This window comes from Pseudopipra pipra, chromosome 4 (assembly GCF_036250125.1).
Source record: "Pseudopipra pipra isolate bDixPip1 chromosome 4, bDixPip1.hap1, whole genome shotgun sequence".
NCBI classification, from domain to species: Eukaryota; Metazoa; Chordata; class Aves; order Passeriformes; family Pipridae; genus Pseudopipra; species Pseudopipra pipra.
The window spans coordinates 14,558,761-14,576,708 of record NC_087552.1 but is presented as its reverse complement, the minus strand read 5'-3'; the positions used below and the strand labels follow the sequence as shown (position 1 = coordinate 14,576,708).

General features: G+C 42.2%; 1 protein-coding gene across 3 annotated transcripts in view; it reads right to left on the bottom strand.

Annotated features, from left to right (window-relative positions):
• SMAD1 (SMAD family member 1) overlaps positions 1–17,704 on the bottom strand; it is a 49,638-nt gene extending 31,934 nt beyond the window's left edge. Inside the window, exon 1 of one of the 3 annotated variants that reach the window (XM_064651701.1) lies at positions 17,620–17,704. The gene's annotated coding sequence lies outside the window, so the exon portion shown is untranslated. Of the gene's footprint in view, positions 1–15,525; positions 15,703–15,783; positions 15,930–17,619 lie in introns of those variants that run through there. The other 2 variants (XM_064651699.1, XM_064651698.1) reach the window with 2 other exon arrangements.
• Positions 17,705–17,948: the final 244 nt, after the last annotated feature.

Below are 17,948 nucleotides of genomic sequence, written 5' to 3'. Positions count from 1 at the left end.
AGTTGCTTTCCCAGTTTTGACACACATGCATCAACAATTAAATTTGCCCTTTTCCTGGTTAGGAACATTTCTTCCCAATGCCTTTGCAACTGTTTTGACATATTGAAAACCATACTCCTGAGAACAAACTTGAACACCACATCTTGCATGAGTTTTATCTACACCTTCATTAAAATACAGCTCCACCTTGTTTACAAGAACCAACACCAACAAGCCTCTTAAGTGATCACCAGCTCCTCAAATCCTGCCTTTTTCACCAGGGATGAGAAATGGTAAATTTCTCTGGCACTGCTGAATTTCACTCATTCCTGCATTCAGATGCACCTGAGATTCCACAAAATCACAAACCACCAGCTCCTCCTTTAAAAAAGCCTGCTGGTCTCCTCATCGTCCTTATTTGACTTGCCAAGACTACACAAAAAAACTAAAACCAAGTTTGCCAAGATACTGGAAGCTGGATAAGCCTGGTGCACACCAGGGCTAGTAGAAGAAGGATAGATCAAAACATACAACCCAGGTGTGCACAAATCCCTTCTGGTGTCGGAAAGCAGTTGGACTGAATCGGATGCGCTTTCAAAGATTATCTCTAAAACCGCAACTTAGTATTTTAACTGAAGTCAGGAAGGAACTGTAACTTGATGATTCAGTCAAAACTCTGGCACAGATGGGATTGCAAAACTATGAACTTCACTAAAATAACCTATAAGATGAATACAATGCTGTGAACCACAAAACTTACCAGAATAGTTTTCATGATGTGTTTTTTTCCCTAAATGCTATGAAGGAGGAGATTCTCAATTTTTCACTCTCTCCAAGCTGAAGGCCGCTTAAAGAAATCCTCAAATTATGACAAAACATTCAAAAGAAAAACATATCCAAACAAACAAGCTGTCAAGAGACAGAATGGATTACGAGTCATCACAGTGGGTATTTCATTGTGCATCTTTGGGGCAGGTTTCTCGATTTCACTTTTGCTCTATCCACATGTTGTCCCACCAGGAACTAGGAGCACTCTGGAGTGCAGGAGCAGCCAAGGAGCTCAGTCAGCATCATTAGGTGACACAGACCAAATCCTGAAAAATGCAGAAGAACCTATAAGACCAGTCCAGAGCACTGGCTATAGCTTTGTGAACATGGGATATCCACAAGGATGACAGGACTAGTCCAGCTATTAAAATTAAGTTGGAAGTCCTTTTATAAAAGGTCAAAAAGCTGGGGGAAACAGATTTTTCCCCCCCCTTTCATCATAAAACTCCTATGGAACTCCCTTTTTCCACAAAGACCATTCCCTTTCCTGACTTTTTGAACTGTCTTTAGAAAACAGGTGTTGTTTACAACAATAACAAACACACATCTGTGTGGGTGTGTTAATACACACAAAGGCAGGATAACTGAAACCTCTTCCTATATTTAGATCTGTCTGGTCAGCTCTAATTGCATAATTTAATCAAAACCCTCTCCAACGGAAACACATCCATATTCATCACAGGCATCAAAGGAAACATCTTTACAAACTATATCCTTTTACAAACCAACACATGGTCCCACGCCACTTGTCCAATTGTTGAATTCCTCCTTTGGGAAGGGCACGGAATTTTATTTCTTTTTATCAGCTGAAAAAAGCATTTCCCTCCAATTCATCAGCACAGGGCGGGAGGAACTTCCTTCACAGGTGAGATGGGGAAAATTTACTGACATGTCACCTTCAGGGATTTTTGTTTTTTAAAAGTAGTTATAACGTACATCTGCAGCACAAAGGAAAACCTTTCAAACAAAAATAAGAAAAATGCCCATCACCACTCAGGCATCAAAATTTTTGAGTAAAAGCTCATAAAATGCAAGATGTGTTTTGTCTTCGGAGAATGGCACCGTCTAGCACAGACTGCATGAATTTAGAAAGGAGTTTGTCAGCCCCAGCCAGAGCAGTGCTACAACAGGGTGTTTTTTGAGGGAACCCCATCAAATGCACTCCAGTTATGCTAAGCTAAGGCAAGTCACTGCACCTCCAAATGATTCATTTTACCAATACAGTTACATCAGCTGCATTAAACCACTTCTAAAGACTGTGACCCAGACCTCATTTATCAGAGATTAAGTAAAGATGTTAAATGACAGCCCAAGATCCCCAGCTTTAAAGCGGAATCTTCCACGAAAGCAAGAGATGACAAAAAGTGAGAAGAAAAATTACTTATTTATTAATGAAAGAACTTCTGGGTCAAGCCTCAGCAAAGTAGAACAAACTGATGAAAATTAAACCAAAAAGGGAATGTCACTAAATTAAATAAATATTTTCACAGATTAGTCCCCCATACACCTGAAACAAGAACACCTCTTCAGTTTGCCAGTATCAAAGACATTTCAATGCATTTTATGAGATTCATGCTTTACTTTTTTTAAAGGATTCCGCTATCTTTCCTGGTCTTTGTCTTATTTGCAAAAAACTAAGGAGCTATTTTTTGCTTTTACATGACCTTTGAAACACTGAATCGTCTTCATGTCTTTAAAATGTCTTTAAAATCCTAGATTTTGGGAAGTGTCCTGCAATTCACAACTACCATTCTGGAGAGAGAAAGTGTTTAAAGATGACACAGCTTTCCAAGCCAAGTTTATACAACGCAGAAACAAACACCAATATTTGCCAGATTTTCACTGTCCAATGAAACATTATTTAGCTACAGCATGCCATTAGTGTCCTTCTGAAAACTGGGACTGGACTTCAGATGACACAAACTCCAGTGTGCTCCAGGTCCTCAGGACACTGAGCAGCAGCTGCAGGACCACATCACAGCAGATACTTCCTGGCAGTATCTTGGTACTTATCAAGACACCCAAACTCACAAATGGAGGGAGACAAGATCACAGTGTTTACAGATGCCCCTTCAGCTTACACACAGGACAGTTAAACTCTTGCAATTTACAGGCAAATAGAAATTTATAGGGATCCTCATGAGATCAGGTCAAGGAAACCTTGATTTCATGTTTAAAATACAGCAGCAAACACAGAGGAGAGGTTGATCAAGGCCTCTACCAGCACGTGAGGTACAAGTCTCAGCTTGCCTACACTAAGAACTTGAATGGCCTTCAACTACACCCCAATATAATCCCAGGATGGGGTACAATTTCACCAGTATTCAAACCTATACTTGTGGAGAATAAAGCTATTGATGCACAATTACAAAGACAGGGTCTCACTTTTACAAATGTTTTCATCCAATTACTCTACTGGCCCAAAGGAACAACTCTTTGTTCAACTGAAGACCAGGCATTAAGGATCACTAGCTTTCCCCTGGATCAGCAGGCACACTTGGAAGAAAACAAGCATCACATATTATTGTGGTTGGAAGCCAACAACCTTCCAGATGACAATCAGTTCACCAGTGAAGTCTAACAGCTCTGTTCTCAGAGCATTTTGATCCAAAGAAGTTTACTGACTGCAGCTGAATTTGCTGTCAGTGCAGCTCTGTCCTGCCATACCTAAGCTGTAAAACCTTGTCTGCAGAAAGAGTATTGTCATGGAGAGCGCTGAGCTGCTGCTCAGGAGACACAGCTCCTTTTCCCTTTGGTCACACCACTTCCTCACATAACAAAACTCTTGAAAGGTACTGATTAAGAGGCAAGTATTAGACAAAAAAAGCCAGAGAGGTGGCCGCCAGCACAAAGCGTTTGCTGGCAGGATGGCACCAAGACCTTTCTGTAAAACCACATGCTGTTAGCCCAAGCAACATCACCACACCACCAAGTCACTCGGCCCTGAGCAAGAGCCCATGACCACTGCAATGAGGGGACAGAGGGCAAAAGCACTGTGGCTGAGACTGGAGCATGTGCCAGTGCTACTGCTCTCACCACAACCAAGGAAACACGTCTCCTAACCACTGCCCACAGGGAACGGGCCAAGCATAGGCCCAGAAGTCACAGACACACTTTTCCCCTTCTGAACAGGCAAAACAAGGGTGCACACATCCATGAGGAGCCAGAGAGATCCAAAAAACTGTAGGATGAGGCAAAAGCAGCTGTCACAGCCCTGTGCCAGAACATCTGCAGAATCTCACGTCAAACTGTTTTCTCATATGCCAGAGATCAAGGCTTTGGAGCATTTTGTACAAAGGCTTCAATCCACAGATAGAAACTGATAGTTAATACAGCAGTTGGGAACAGCATAGCTTGAAAGGAAGTGGGAGACATCCTCCTACATTGCTTACTGGGAATACGGAAGTTTTACAACACAAGAAAAAGGCTGTAATCTATCCGTCTGATCCCCTGGTTATCTCCAAGCTTTTTATGATTTTTGGAAGAGGAATCAAGCCACATAAAGAATTACTCACTACCCTTTCCTTATCTACATTTTTTTTTTTTTATTAACAGAGCCTGTGTGATTCTGCATATGGAAATAAGGCAACTTATTACTCACTGCACCCTAATTTTCCAAGAGCAGTTTGAAGTTTCAAAATTCAGGTTTGGCAAAGTTGCAGCATTGCAACCTTGCAGCTGAGACACCAAAATACAGCATTTCCCAAAGAAACCATGCTCTGCAAGGTCAGCAGCAGGATAGCTAAAACAGCTATAATGCTTCCCAAATTTTCCACTGCTGCATGCTACTGAACAGTCATAGCTGTCCTACTACAGAGGACGGACAGAAGGACTCCAAACTCCAAAGTCACAAAGTGAGACTGCAAGGGTGAACTTCCAGGACTTGCAGCTTTCCAAGACTACTTACTTTTAGGCTAAAAGCCGGTGTACAGAAAGAACACACCAAGATTTCAGACTCCTTGTCTTTAAGTCATTAAAGTAGATGCCTTTAATTCTGGGGATGAAACCAGTACTCCCCAGCTGCCGAGATAACAAGCCTTTAGGCTCAAACAACCTTGACTGCTGGCTGGCCTGGAAGATTGAGAGCCCTTGTGTCCCAGATCAGGGGAAGCAAAAAGATAGGCAAAGGTGTGATGGAAAAAAAATCAGAAATATGAGATTTCAGCCAAAGCAGCCTGGTACCAGAACTCCAAGTTCTCAGCCACTCCCGGTTCACAAACCACAGGAGATGCATCGGGTCTGACCATGAACAAGAGTCATAGTTGATAAACTTAGTGGGGACAAGGGTAAAGGGAACAGTCATTCAGTAAACTGTACTAAATAGCCTTGGAGTATTTATGCCAGTTATGGCGATGTTTTCTTTACAGAACAAAAAATTTCAAAGAAGCCTGTAGCCAAGCCAGAGGAAAAAAATGTTTCAAAAATTGCAGTTGGCCTCCCAGATTCTGGATAGTTCCTCAGCGGAGAGGAGGGCTACAAGGGAATTCAACAAGTACCTTGCTCCAGCACTACCACTAGGGAAATACCTAAAGTTTGTACTTTAAATATGTAGATAGTCTAATTCCTTGAAGTTGAGAAATAGAAAGATGAAAGAAACAAGAAAGGTTTTTAAACACGTTTACCATATGCTGTCAAAACAAACGCTTTCTAAGTTTCCTTTGAGAAAAGTGGATTGAAAGCCAAAAATTTGAAAGAGATTTATGCAGTGGTGCTGAACCCAGGAAAGCTGTAAGCAGTGCATTGGCTCACAGCATGTATCAGCTTCAGGTGCCCTAGTTGTCTTCACTGGCAGTGATTTCTGGTAAACCCCAGTCTGCTTTTACGGAACAGTTTTTAATGGGTTTAATATTTACCTTTTCTCTGGTTTCTTGATAATGCTGCTAACAGTACATGGTCTGCCAGTTGTTTCAAGTTATTTCATCCTCTAAAGAGCAAAATAAACTTTCTACTACTAAGAAGTTAAACTTGGAGGACACTCTTTTCCTCATGAGGAAGAACATTTGTCCTGTCTCACACGGTGCACTGGGTGTGCTCTACTCATACGGTTGCATTAAACTAGAAAAACATTTCTAACACAGCTTGCAGCTTATACCAGCAAAACAGCACTTGACTAGAAAAGCTTGTTTAAGTGTTGCTGCCCATCCATCCTCCCTCACCCCCCATAAAATACACTGTATCATTAATCACTGTCGTTTTGCTGCCAATATAACTACACTGGGGCTTTGTGACTGACGTAACTCTTGGCAGTCTAACCTCACCATGCTAATCACCAACGTAAGTATCTGGGAAAAAAACCTGTAAATTAGACCTTTCCTTGGCAAGAGTATTAAGGAAGTCTTCATCTGGGAGTCCTGCAGCACTCTTTTATAACTGGCTACCTTGGCCCACAAGCAGATGAGCAGCCTCACAAGCTCGCTCCCACCCAAAGACAAAAGGTTTCCCTTTAGTCCCATGTGCCAGCCTCAGTACTCCAACATAATTTCCCCTCTATTTGTCAGTCAATTCCCCTTCCTAACCTGGCAAAAACAACATCAACCAAAAAAACGTTCTGCGGGATTAGCTCAGAGCAGGATGAGTGCTGAAGTCAGCCCACCAGCAAACACAAAGAAATCATGGCTGGGGTTGAGAGAAACCCAACTGTTAAGAGTTCTCTCTATCTTGTGGAGCTGCCACCCCTGAATTTTAGATGATATCCAGGTCAAAGATTAGCTCACACTCAGACACGAGTACTTCAGCTGATCTGCAAAACCTGGTCTCATTTCTGAAGCAAGGAGTTCTGACCTGGCCAGTTCTGAATAACCAAACACTCCAGCAAGCACTCCAACCCCCCCTCTGCCACCACTGCCTTCTGCTCTAGTAACTAGACAGCAGACTTCGGAAAAAAGAAGAGTGATTTCATATCCATCTATCCAAAAATACCACACACTGCAGAGTTTTAAGCTGAGAGCATTTTTAAAATATCTCCCAGATGAAATAAAATACGACACATTACAGAAACTGTAATTACATTATCTTAAGTTTTTAAGCTAATAAAGACAAAGACTTTTCCTTTGGCCACTACATCCAAGTGAAAGCACTTAACACTGACATTAGCTAGCATGGATAATAAAGGGCCTGTTATTAAATATGCCAGACTGTAAAGCCAGCAGCGGGCAAAAGTGCAAAACGGGAAACTGTAATAGTCGAGATGTTAACCTATAGGTAAGCCAGGTTTTCCAAGCCATTCAGCCAGGTCAAACTTCACATTTTTCAAATAACTGTAGTTAGTCACTGCATTCACCAGGTAGTTAGCAGAACAATTAGGACAAAGACATAACCATTGTCTTTTTTATCTACCTCTCTATCTCTCTCCTCGGTGATAAAAAGGCAGAAGTGTCTGCCAAGAGGAAAGATTGTGTGAAGAAAGATGAAATTCCGGTCCTAAACGTTGGAGATTCATGATAAGACCTTAGTAGAGCCACTCAAGTTGGGTCTATGTCTCACTCACCTCCCTCTTCCTTCCCTGTGCAGGGAAGCACATGCTTTAAACGTGTTTGAGATTCCTGAAAGACCACACATTTGAAATCAAACCAGTGTAAACGCATTACACATAGAACAATCCCTGAAGCCATCATGTGGTCAGGCCTCTGAGGTTTAGATAAATTTCAAACCTGCTTTCTTCGCTTTTGTGACAAAACAACAGCGCAGTTGTCATTTAACTGGAAAAATAGAGGAGTCACCCGGATACGGTCCTGGGCAACCTACGTGGCCATGACTGAGCTGAGGGCTGGACCAAATGACCTGCAGGGGTCCCTTCCAATCTGAACCACACTGTGATTCTGTGAAGTTCTCTAAAGAACCACCTGCCAATCATTTGGAAACAAGAATTTGGTTCACATCAGAAAAGCAACCGGTTCAAGAAAACTGGATAGAACTCTGCTTGCCTCAGCACAACTACAAAATCACATCAAGTGCTACCGGGGTAGGGAATGAGCTCTATTTGCTGTGTATAGGCAGAGGCATAAGAAAACTTGCTTTTTCCCCTGATTTTGATCACTTCAAAGACTCCAGAAGCCTTCTGAGTTGCATCACTCTTCCTTCCTTCATGCCTGTACCCTTGAAGTCCAGCTTCATGTACAGCTCCGTTACACTAAAATGCAAGTCCTCATCACTGTCACCTTGCTTCACAAACAGCTCTGGTAAGAAGCCACTTTTCCACCCCCCTTTTCACTGCTTGGGAGCTACTGAAAGATTCTGATCTGCAGAGGTTCCCATACCATGCTCATCACTATAGCACCAGATACCTTCAGCAACCATGACTAACCCCTGTCATGTTCACGTACTGTTTGTCTCCCAGCCTATCTGCAAAGGCCAGGTGGATTATTTTATCGTACAGGGAGTAAGGTCAACAGAAAAAAAAAAAAAATTAATCAGACAACGTGTAATTATACTAACCTAAATAAAGCCCTTCCTAGGTTAAAATAAAACCAAACCTGCCTTCCTGGAAGTATATTTCAGCCAGGAAACCATAACAGTGGTAAAAATACGTCAAATTTCACAACAGAGCATTTGGATATCAAGAGAAAGACCCTTCATCCAATAGGACTATGTTTTATTGATAAGCCATTAGTAACTTTTCAGGACCTGTGAGCAGCATCTACACTCATAAGCAGGTGCTGGCAGCCTAACTTGAAAGTAACTTTCTTGTTTCATGTAAGACAGCTCAGGAAACCTTGAAAAAAACCCAACTGGCCAATAGTGAGCAAGAGTGTTCTGCCAACCTTTTTGTCCTACCAAAACACTGGCAGAGTTTGTTTTGCAACGTCTTGGGAGGGCTAGAAAGAAAAGGGCAAGGAGTTAAAAAACAACAAAGAATAAAAAACCCCAATCTGTACATTTTTTGCTATTCCTCAGCTTTATAAATTACAGGGACACCACAGAGAATTAAATCATCAACCAAAAGAGCAGGAGATGTCAGTTCTACACCACTTTCCACCCTTTCTCTTACACACACTACCACATTTGTCTTGAGAAAATTTCTGAGAGCCCTCTCTTCCCTGCCTCAGAAAATACAGTGAGTTACAAGCCACATACTTTGTTCCTCAACAGGTCAGTTGAATTACTAGTAAGATACATGTAAGACAACAAGGGCACTTGATTAAGTTCTCCCACATCAACATTCAAATGCAACCTAACAGATACAAAGGTGTAATATATTGGCAGAATAAAGTCAAATATGCAGCTCATTAAGAGCATCTGACTGAACAGCAGATGTTTCCTCCTCCTGTCATCCTTAGGAACACATTTCAGTGGAAGCCACAATTTGTTGCAACGTGATTCTCCAGTTATGTACCTCATCTTTAACCAAAACTGATTTTATGCTTTTAAGCATTTAAACAGCATTTATTTATTTATATATAAACAGTTATTACATACACAAACCTTGACAAATTTACAGGTTCTTCTTAACTACATATAAGTTCTCCTTTGTCTGATCCAAATAATTTAACTTTCAACAGTGGCTATTATTTTAGGTATTCACATGTGCACATATAGCATACCTATCCACTCTGAATAATCCTACATACTTTAGGATATCTTAAAGAATCTTATACCCTGGTTTCAACAGACAGAATGCTGCTATTATTTTCAATGCCTTAAAATGCTTGAAATCAGAAGTCTGAACTTATTTGCAAGAAAAATATCCTCAGTAAACCAATCTTTCATGTAAACACAGAAGAATGAGATACCAATTAGCAAATATTGAACAAAGCGGAGAAGAAAAGTAAAAATATCATCAACTATGGTCACTACGTACCCCAAGCAATCTGAATTTACAGGATTCTCTGAACTCATGGAAAACTTTTCAACCTGCTACAGAAGTGTCAAGTATTAGCCCTGTGTGCACACATGCTTTTTCTGCTTTCATTTACTTACACATTAAACACGTACATCAGTCTTGCAACCTCTGTAGAAGAAACTCTGTAATGCCGTAAATCCTGAAATCCAAGCTCTACTCAGGGATGAAATCTGTATTGAGAGGACATATTTTCAGCTTCCCCTCAAACAGCAGTTCCAAGTACTGAAAGAAGGTCGGTCAGTCAAATCTGGAGGGCAGACGTGATTATGACACTCATGCTGGGGACAGACACGAGGAGACAGCAAAAACTCTCATGATTCTGTCTACAATCACCTCAGCATCGTAAAAATTTTTAATGGATATCTTATTTCCATGTTCCCCGATATTGGATTGATAGTCACTTTGATCTGGATTGGCATTTTAATGATTTTAATGACAAAAACTTGCAAGTTATATACTTCTGAATACCACTAAGTGCTATAGTTCAGACTGTCCGTACCGACTTACTCAGACAGGCTCATCTGCTGCCATGTTGGGAAGAGTGTTCCCTTTTTAAGTACAAAAATATGAAATAATGCTTCAGAAATCACTGGTGAACCACATTAATGATTTGCTTACATGCCAAGTCAACATAATAGTTGGTTTTGGATGATACTGCTTTGAACAGTGCCTAAATATAATGGCTTATATAAAGGCATGTTTAAAAATAATTTGTTTTTCCTCCTTGTACTCTAGACTTTGCCTGTGCATGCTAGGGAAAGGGTGGGGGAAGAACTAAATGAGGAAGGCTGGTGACATCTGTTCTAGTATCACTCTCCCAAGTGGATAACCTATATGAAAATAAAAGTGACATATAGTCCAAAATCATTACAGAGCTACAACAGAATGACTGAATTGTGCAAGTGTCCAGAATAGCTCTACTGGTCAGGTTCTCTGCACTGGCAAGTCTAGAAGGGGGAAAAAAAGCTTCAACTCTCGATCTAAACTCAGCTTCTACAGAGTCTCAAGACAGCAGTCACCAGGAGAGTACAACTGAGCAAAAAAAACCCTGCTTGCAGAAAACCCTTTCTCATCCAATGCCAGCTCAGTCCAGCTTCTGTGCCACACACACAGGACAGCTGTCAGGGCTGGCACTGTGGTCACACAGCCCCACAACCCTTCCATCAGAGTAATCCTAATGCCACAGTACCCAATCCACATCCTCCCGTCTTCCCCAAAATAAAAGAAATAACGAAAATGGACCCATCTCCACAGCTCAGCCGAGTTCAGCACTACCTGCACCGAACACTTGACTTCAAAGGGGCTAATTAGGAGTAGTGTGTTCAACCTTTGTTCCTACTGAATTAGGAGGAACTTTCAATGCCAACACATGCAGGCATCAAACGGATGCAGGGAGAGATCCTGTACAATCTGGATTCACTCTAGAAAACATTTTTATTCCTTGAAATTAGCCTATTGGAGAGATCCTGTACAATCTGGATTCACTCTAGAAAACATTTTTATTTCTTGAAATTAGCCTATTTTATTAAATGCTTGCCTTCTCTATACCTTTAAAAAACAAAAGTGTCCCCCACTCAAATACACGGGGAACCAAAAAGCTTCTGTAATGCAAATGAACATTTGTCTGAGGAGCAGGATAGGGATCATTGTGGCAGCCATTAGCCAGCCAAGAGCATCCTCCTCCTCCCCTCTGAGTCCACCCTCGGCAATGCCCTTCACAAGAGGTACAATCTAACATTATCTCCGGTTATTTTGAATCCTGAAACATAGAAACATTTTAACAGAAATAGTTACACACCAGCCTGCAGGGACACAACTCTATAAATTAAAAAGCATAAATTTAAAATAACCTCTTTCCCATCCCAAGCAAAAACCTCTGTTCTAATAGACAAATTCTCCGTGCTGTTCTACAGTTATACCATCATGGCTTGAGCATAACAGCTCGAGAATTCCAAGATAGCTGTGTAGATGAGCCTTTAGGTCACTAGCATTTCAAGCCTCACTTGCCAACTTGGGATTTATGTTTCAAACTCGAATTTTCCATTCAGTTAATTTCAAAGATAAATTTCTAGGAACTGCATATCATCTTTTAATTATCGACTGGTATGTGTTCAATTTTTTGCTATACACAGAAGAAAGGCCAGTGAAGAATACTAGTCTGCTGTTACTATTGGGAAATCAGTTAAGTCTTTAAGGGCAGAACAGACCCTTCCCCACTCTGAAAGCACAACTGGGTGAGTTTGTCATGAAAATCTAAATCAGAAATTAAAAAAAAAAAAAAAAAAGAAAAAACAAAATACCCCTACAGGTCGGCAGAATCACTTCATTAACCATAAAGCAATTTGTGCAATCTGACTTTCATTTTCACAGATTTTATGGCTCTCTCTTCAACAAGGTGGTTTCTTCATCTGCACTGACAGAGCAGAAGACAGCTCCACATCCACATTTTGTAAGACACTGCACTCAAAAGCAAGCTTTAATTCTCTTACCTGCCACTCAGAAAGCACCTCAGCTAAAGCACATGCTGTTGAGATGCAACTGAACCTGGAGATTAATGGATCTCTTACCACTAGTGACCATCTATTTTCTCTGCTTCTCTTGTATGCCTCAATTTTTCTTTTTTTAACTTATGTTTGTGACTAAAAATAAGATATGTTTCTTTCTTGGCTGGGAGAAGCTCAGGAGATTGAGTGCAGAGTTCACACCAATTCAGGTATAAGGAGTTGGTTTAATCACTAACAAATGCAAAACTCTCAAATCCCCAAGATTTGAGAGCACACTGAGTAGCACAAAAGAGGGGAAAAAAGGAGTTTTTTCAGGATTTTTCCCACAAAACTTCACAGTGATTTTACCAGTAGAAACAGCAAGACCTAAGATGCTTTAATAAACATTTTACTACCTGTGGCATGCTACTTCCTAAGGCACTTAGAGAGAAACACAAATCTGAAGCCACAGTTGCCTTCACTAAAGAAAAGCAGAATGAGCTATGCCAAGCCATATTCAAAATTACAGTGTCTGTTCTAAAATAAGTTTGGTCATATAGTTCAAGATAGGACTAAAATGCTCTGTCTTATACAAGAACTCAAATCTGCAGGAACATTTCAACAGTAAATTACAAACTTCAGTAGGATAAAAATACTAGGGGGGGAAAAAAAAGTCCAAACAATTGGCTTGTTTGGCTGTTTGTCCCGTGGATATCTGACAGCACAGTCTGCAGGTAAAGTCTAGCTGATTCTGAGGCTTGAGAAAGGATATATAAAATTCAGAGATTCACTCACAACCACTTCCCCACGCACACATCTCGAAGCTGCACATGCCTTCATCTATTTCAGTTCCTAATGACTGCAAGGAAGAGGTTAAGAGTCAACCTAAATTGGTTCAGCATTTTCCCACAAGCTTTAATTTCAACTACTCTTTGCATAACTTAAATAAAAAAACACGGTGCTGTCTTTATTTGATTCTTAAACCACCCGTATCTGAAGCACAATGGGACATGTCACAGACACTTGCTTCACTGCCCTCATAATATGGTTTAATTATGATGACTGAACTAACAGGCTCACATCATAGACTTTTACAGGTTGACCCTGTGTCATCCTGATGTATCATTTTGCACCAGTTCAGTGCTGTAAATCAATTTAAGATCTCCAGCAGGTTGAAAAGGCTGGTAATGATGCTTTCTCTGCAATCTCTGGGGACTCCACATTATACACAACTTACATTATTTATAAAGCTGAGATGATGCCTCCATTAGGCCTGTAAGACTACTCAAATGAGCTTTTATTTTACACACACAACTTGGGCTTCATAGAACACTGGCTATATGTAATATCCAGTGCATTCATGCTTCAATTTAAAAAAAAAATTAAAAGTCATAACCTCTTCATTTTTAAAATCTTTATACCAAGCAAAGAAACTCATAGTTTAATCTGATTAATTTCTCAGTACTCAGAAACACAAGTAGCACTTTAATTAACCTTTGTATTGCTTTTCTTCACGTCCAACTCTTTACTCTCTGTTCAAACTACAGAGGAAAAACAAACACTAAACTCATCAGCTTTCAAATATTTGATTGATAGTTAATATTATACCAAAACAGAAAGATCTCCATCTGTTTATTCAGTCACTTTTCTCGAATGTATTGGATCATCACATCTTCAAGGGTACACGAAAAAGCAAGCTGAACAGGACAGAGTAGGAAAAAATGTATTTGATTACATATCCAATGGTAATGGGGTCAAAACAGACGCAAGGACAAATCCCTACCCTTGGGGTAACCTGATCATGCCTTGAACTGATCCTTTCTGGTAGCTGTGGAAGGCCTCTGGATCACCCAAATCAAGGGAAATTTCTCTCTACCACCTACTTACAGTCTGAAGTAAATTGCAAGATTTCATCCCTAAGACCACAGCAAGTACTTCAAAAAGGGCCAGATATCCTTCATTTTCACACTTATGCTTTTCCAGTCACAGTAGTGAAACAAGCACTCAAAACTTGCAGTAAAATCCAATGAGAACCTCTAAAAAGCTTCATAGCACTGCTCTCTGGTTCAATGGGAAAATTAAATGAGTATTAATCAGCTGCAACAAACAAACTCATGTCCCATAATTCAGCAGAGTAATTACTGACAAGTAAAAGAAAAAATTAAGTCAATCTTAGGTTCTCTCACATGATTTGCTCCTATTGTTTGACAGGACAAGGTGCACACAGTCAGCCACATGAAGACTGACAGAATTACAGACACAGGCCTGCAAAGAAAAGTGTTCTCTGTGGGCTGGGTAGTTCAGTTTTTACTCTTATTCTTGAGCGCTGCTTAAAAACACATGTAACTATTGGAGGTGAAAAAATTAAACAAGTTTTCTTTGACTTCTCCTCTGTGTGCAAAAGAGATTCAAACTATCAGCTATGACAGCTCTTTCCTAAGCATATTAGTTTCAAGACACTGTATCTTTAAGCACTGACATCCATTAAACACTGACATATTTCAGTCAATGATCTTTTCCATTTGCTTGTATCTGAAATACACATCTACTTTTAGTCCTCTCCATCTGGATCCAACAATACTGCTTTTATAAACCTCTGTTTATAATACTTCCCCAAATAAAACTGTTACCCTTTTCGACATGCAGTGAGCATCATTTTATCCTAAAATACACCAAAATAATAACTGATTTTCAGAATAAGCTCTAATTATTCAGATACTGTAAAGTCAAACTGTAAGGTCGTACCACATATCTTCTTCAGATTATTCTACTAACAAAAGAGCAATCACAGCAACCCTGCTTCGGGCAGAACTCCCTCTGACTTCGGTTTATATAAAAAAAAAAAATAGTATCTGGCCCAGATCCTTTCGAACGCATGACTAAATATTTCCACGCCAGTAAATCTTAATAAGCTCTAAAGATCTATATTCAGGATAAGATTATTTGGCTGTACAAGCATATGAAGAAACTATACTGAGGAGGGGGAAAATCTCAAGCATCCAAACCCTTTAACAGTGAGAAGAAAAAAAAAATTAAGTGAACTTTCCTTGACCTCTAAGCACAGATTTGTCATTAAAGAAGAAAGAAGGGAAGGGGGGGGGGGGGGGAGGGAAAGGAGGGGAAGGGGCTGCGGAAAGAAAGGACGGGGGGAGGGGGAGAAAAAAAAAAAAAAAAAGATAAATTAAAGGGAGAGGGACGCGGCTGGGCCGAGGCGGGAGGCGAAGGGTTGTTCCCGCACACACAAAGGCGGCCCCTGCCCCGGCCGGCCGGGGCTCCGCCGCGTCCCCGGGGGCGCACAATGGGGCCGGGAACGGGAACGGGGAGGAGGAGGAGAAGAACGGCGGCTTCCCGGCGGGGAAAGGCTGTGTCTCCCGGCGGGCCCGGCGTGGCACCTACCGCCGAAGTTGGAGCCGGGAGCGGTGCCCCCCGGGCCGCCGCAGGGACGCCATCATGCCGGGCAGGGAGGAGAGCGGAGGGCAGCGCTGCCGAGGAGCCGCTCCCGCGCCGCGGTCCTGCCCCCGGGCCGGGGACCACCCGGGGGAGGGAGGGAGGGAGGGAGGGAGCAGAAGCAGGAGGAGGAGGAGGAGGAGGAGGATGCGCGGGCACGGCGGGCAGCGAGCGGGGAGAGGCGCGGGGGGGACGCGAAGTTGTTACCGGCTGGCGGGCGGTGACGGGCGGCTCCGCGCCGGGAGCGGGAGCGGGATGGATGTGGCCCGGCTGGCGTCAGGCGGCCTGAGCCGCCCCGCGCCGCTCACCGGCACACGCACACACATACAGACAGACACACACCACACACACACACGCACCAGCCCGGCCAGGGATCCTCCCCAAATTCCCGCCCCCGCCGCCGCGCCGCCGGGTCCCGCTGGGAGCGCTGCGCCCGCCGCCGCCGAGCGGCTCCGGCCGGGAGCTCGGGCTGCTGGGATCCGCTGACTCCCAGACCGTCCCGATGTCCGAGCGCCCTCGGGCACCTCCTCAGGGGGTTAAAAAGCGCTGCTGTACGGCTGGAGCGCGGCTGGGGAGCTCCGGCAGTGGCAGATGTTGTCAGACTCTCAGTTAAAGTCAGTTCCTGATCGAACTGGATTATGTCCTGCCTCTTGCCGCAGGTGATTCAGTCCTCACTTGGTCTATTCTTAATACTGAAGTAATTGCTGTAATACCTCCCCCAGTGACGGAGCAGTCTCTATCCCCATGTATTTTACACGTGGACATCCTCCTGCCCGTAGGTACTAATGCTGCACTTACGCCTCATTCACGCGAGTAAACCTGTTGCAGTGCGTGAGGCTTCTTGTGCAACCAGATCCACGATAATGAAGCCTCACGCCGCTGTCCCTCTGAAATGAACTTGAACTCTTGTTTGAATCTGTGAGTGTGTGCTCCCGAGTGGACCTGGCTGAAAGTTTGCAGCGCACATGAGGATCGGCGAGTCTCTCCTGCCTGCCGTGCTTACAGGAATCTGTAAAGTAGTCAGATAAGTGTTGCACAAGTAAGATTGAACTGAAACTCATTATTTAACAAATACTTTGGCTTTTACCCAGTCATCATTCCTGGAAGGAGGTATGAAGCAACAAGTGCAAGATGTTTCTGTACGTGGCAAAATATTATGATACGCCTATACTGGCATAGTTACATTTCTATACTTAAGCCAGTAAATTTTCACATGTATATGCAGTTCTAGGTATGCTTTTAACATCATTTTAAAAACCAGCAACACTGAGGCCCAGAGGACTTAAGGCCCTGAGAGTTTTACCAGATGAACAGTGGTCCTGGACTTGCCTATCCAGGTGCACTGTGAGTCTGAAGACACAGAACTGGAATGACTTGCACAAAGTCACAGAAGGAGCATGACAGCAGCAGTAAAAAACACCAAGTTTCATGCCTGTGTGGGTATCAGTGTTTCTAACTTCGTAATCTAAAATTCATCCATTTCTTTGACACATACATACTACATAAATTGCAAGCAAGTGAATTGTACTATGTTCTTAGGTATTATGGTACAATACAAGGGTAGTGAGGAACTCCCATACAGAATGATGCTATAGTATTGATGGGAAAGCCTGGAATAAAATTAATACTTCACTGTTTAAGTTTTGAATCTTAAATGATTCAAGATGGGTGAACTTTGGTAATCATATTTAACTTGTATTTTGTGCTTGCACTGTATGCAATTACAGTTAGCAAGTGAGTTTTTCTTTTTATGTGCAGTCATACACAGATCCAGTGCAGCAGTGGGCTGCAGACATAAATGGTAAAATTCATCTCAAGACAAACTAAAAGGTCTTCAAATTTTTGCAGTGTAGTCAAGATATTTGCAAGCAAGGTACAGAAGAAACATGAGACTGCTATTGGTTTTTGAACTGTGGCAGTGCTTAATCCAGGGCTGAGTGTCCTGGATGAAGAGTGGTGGATGCAGCAGTAGTATCTGCCCCAAGAGCTTGGCAGTCTCGGTGATCCAGTGTCACATAGAGAAATACATGGAAAAGGCCTTACCTGTACCCGAGGTCTGCTCTGCTCTGCTCTGCTTTGACTTGGTGGGCACAAGCTCCATCCACTGGATCCTGGTTGCTCGAGTATCCACTCAATTCATGATTCACACTAAACAGATATGACAAGAAGACAATTAGGGAAGCACTGCAGTTTGTCAGGTGTCTTGTTAGAACCACGTTTTTACTGCTTTTGTTGTTGTTAGGGTTGACTGGTTGGTTCGCTTTGGCATGAGAGAATTAAATTATTTTCTAGTTATGCTGAGGCTTGGGGAAGATCACATTAATATGCTCCTTTACCTAAAAAGGGCTATAAAACAGCCTAGTATAGCCTTT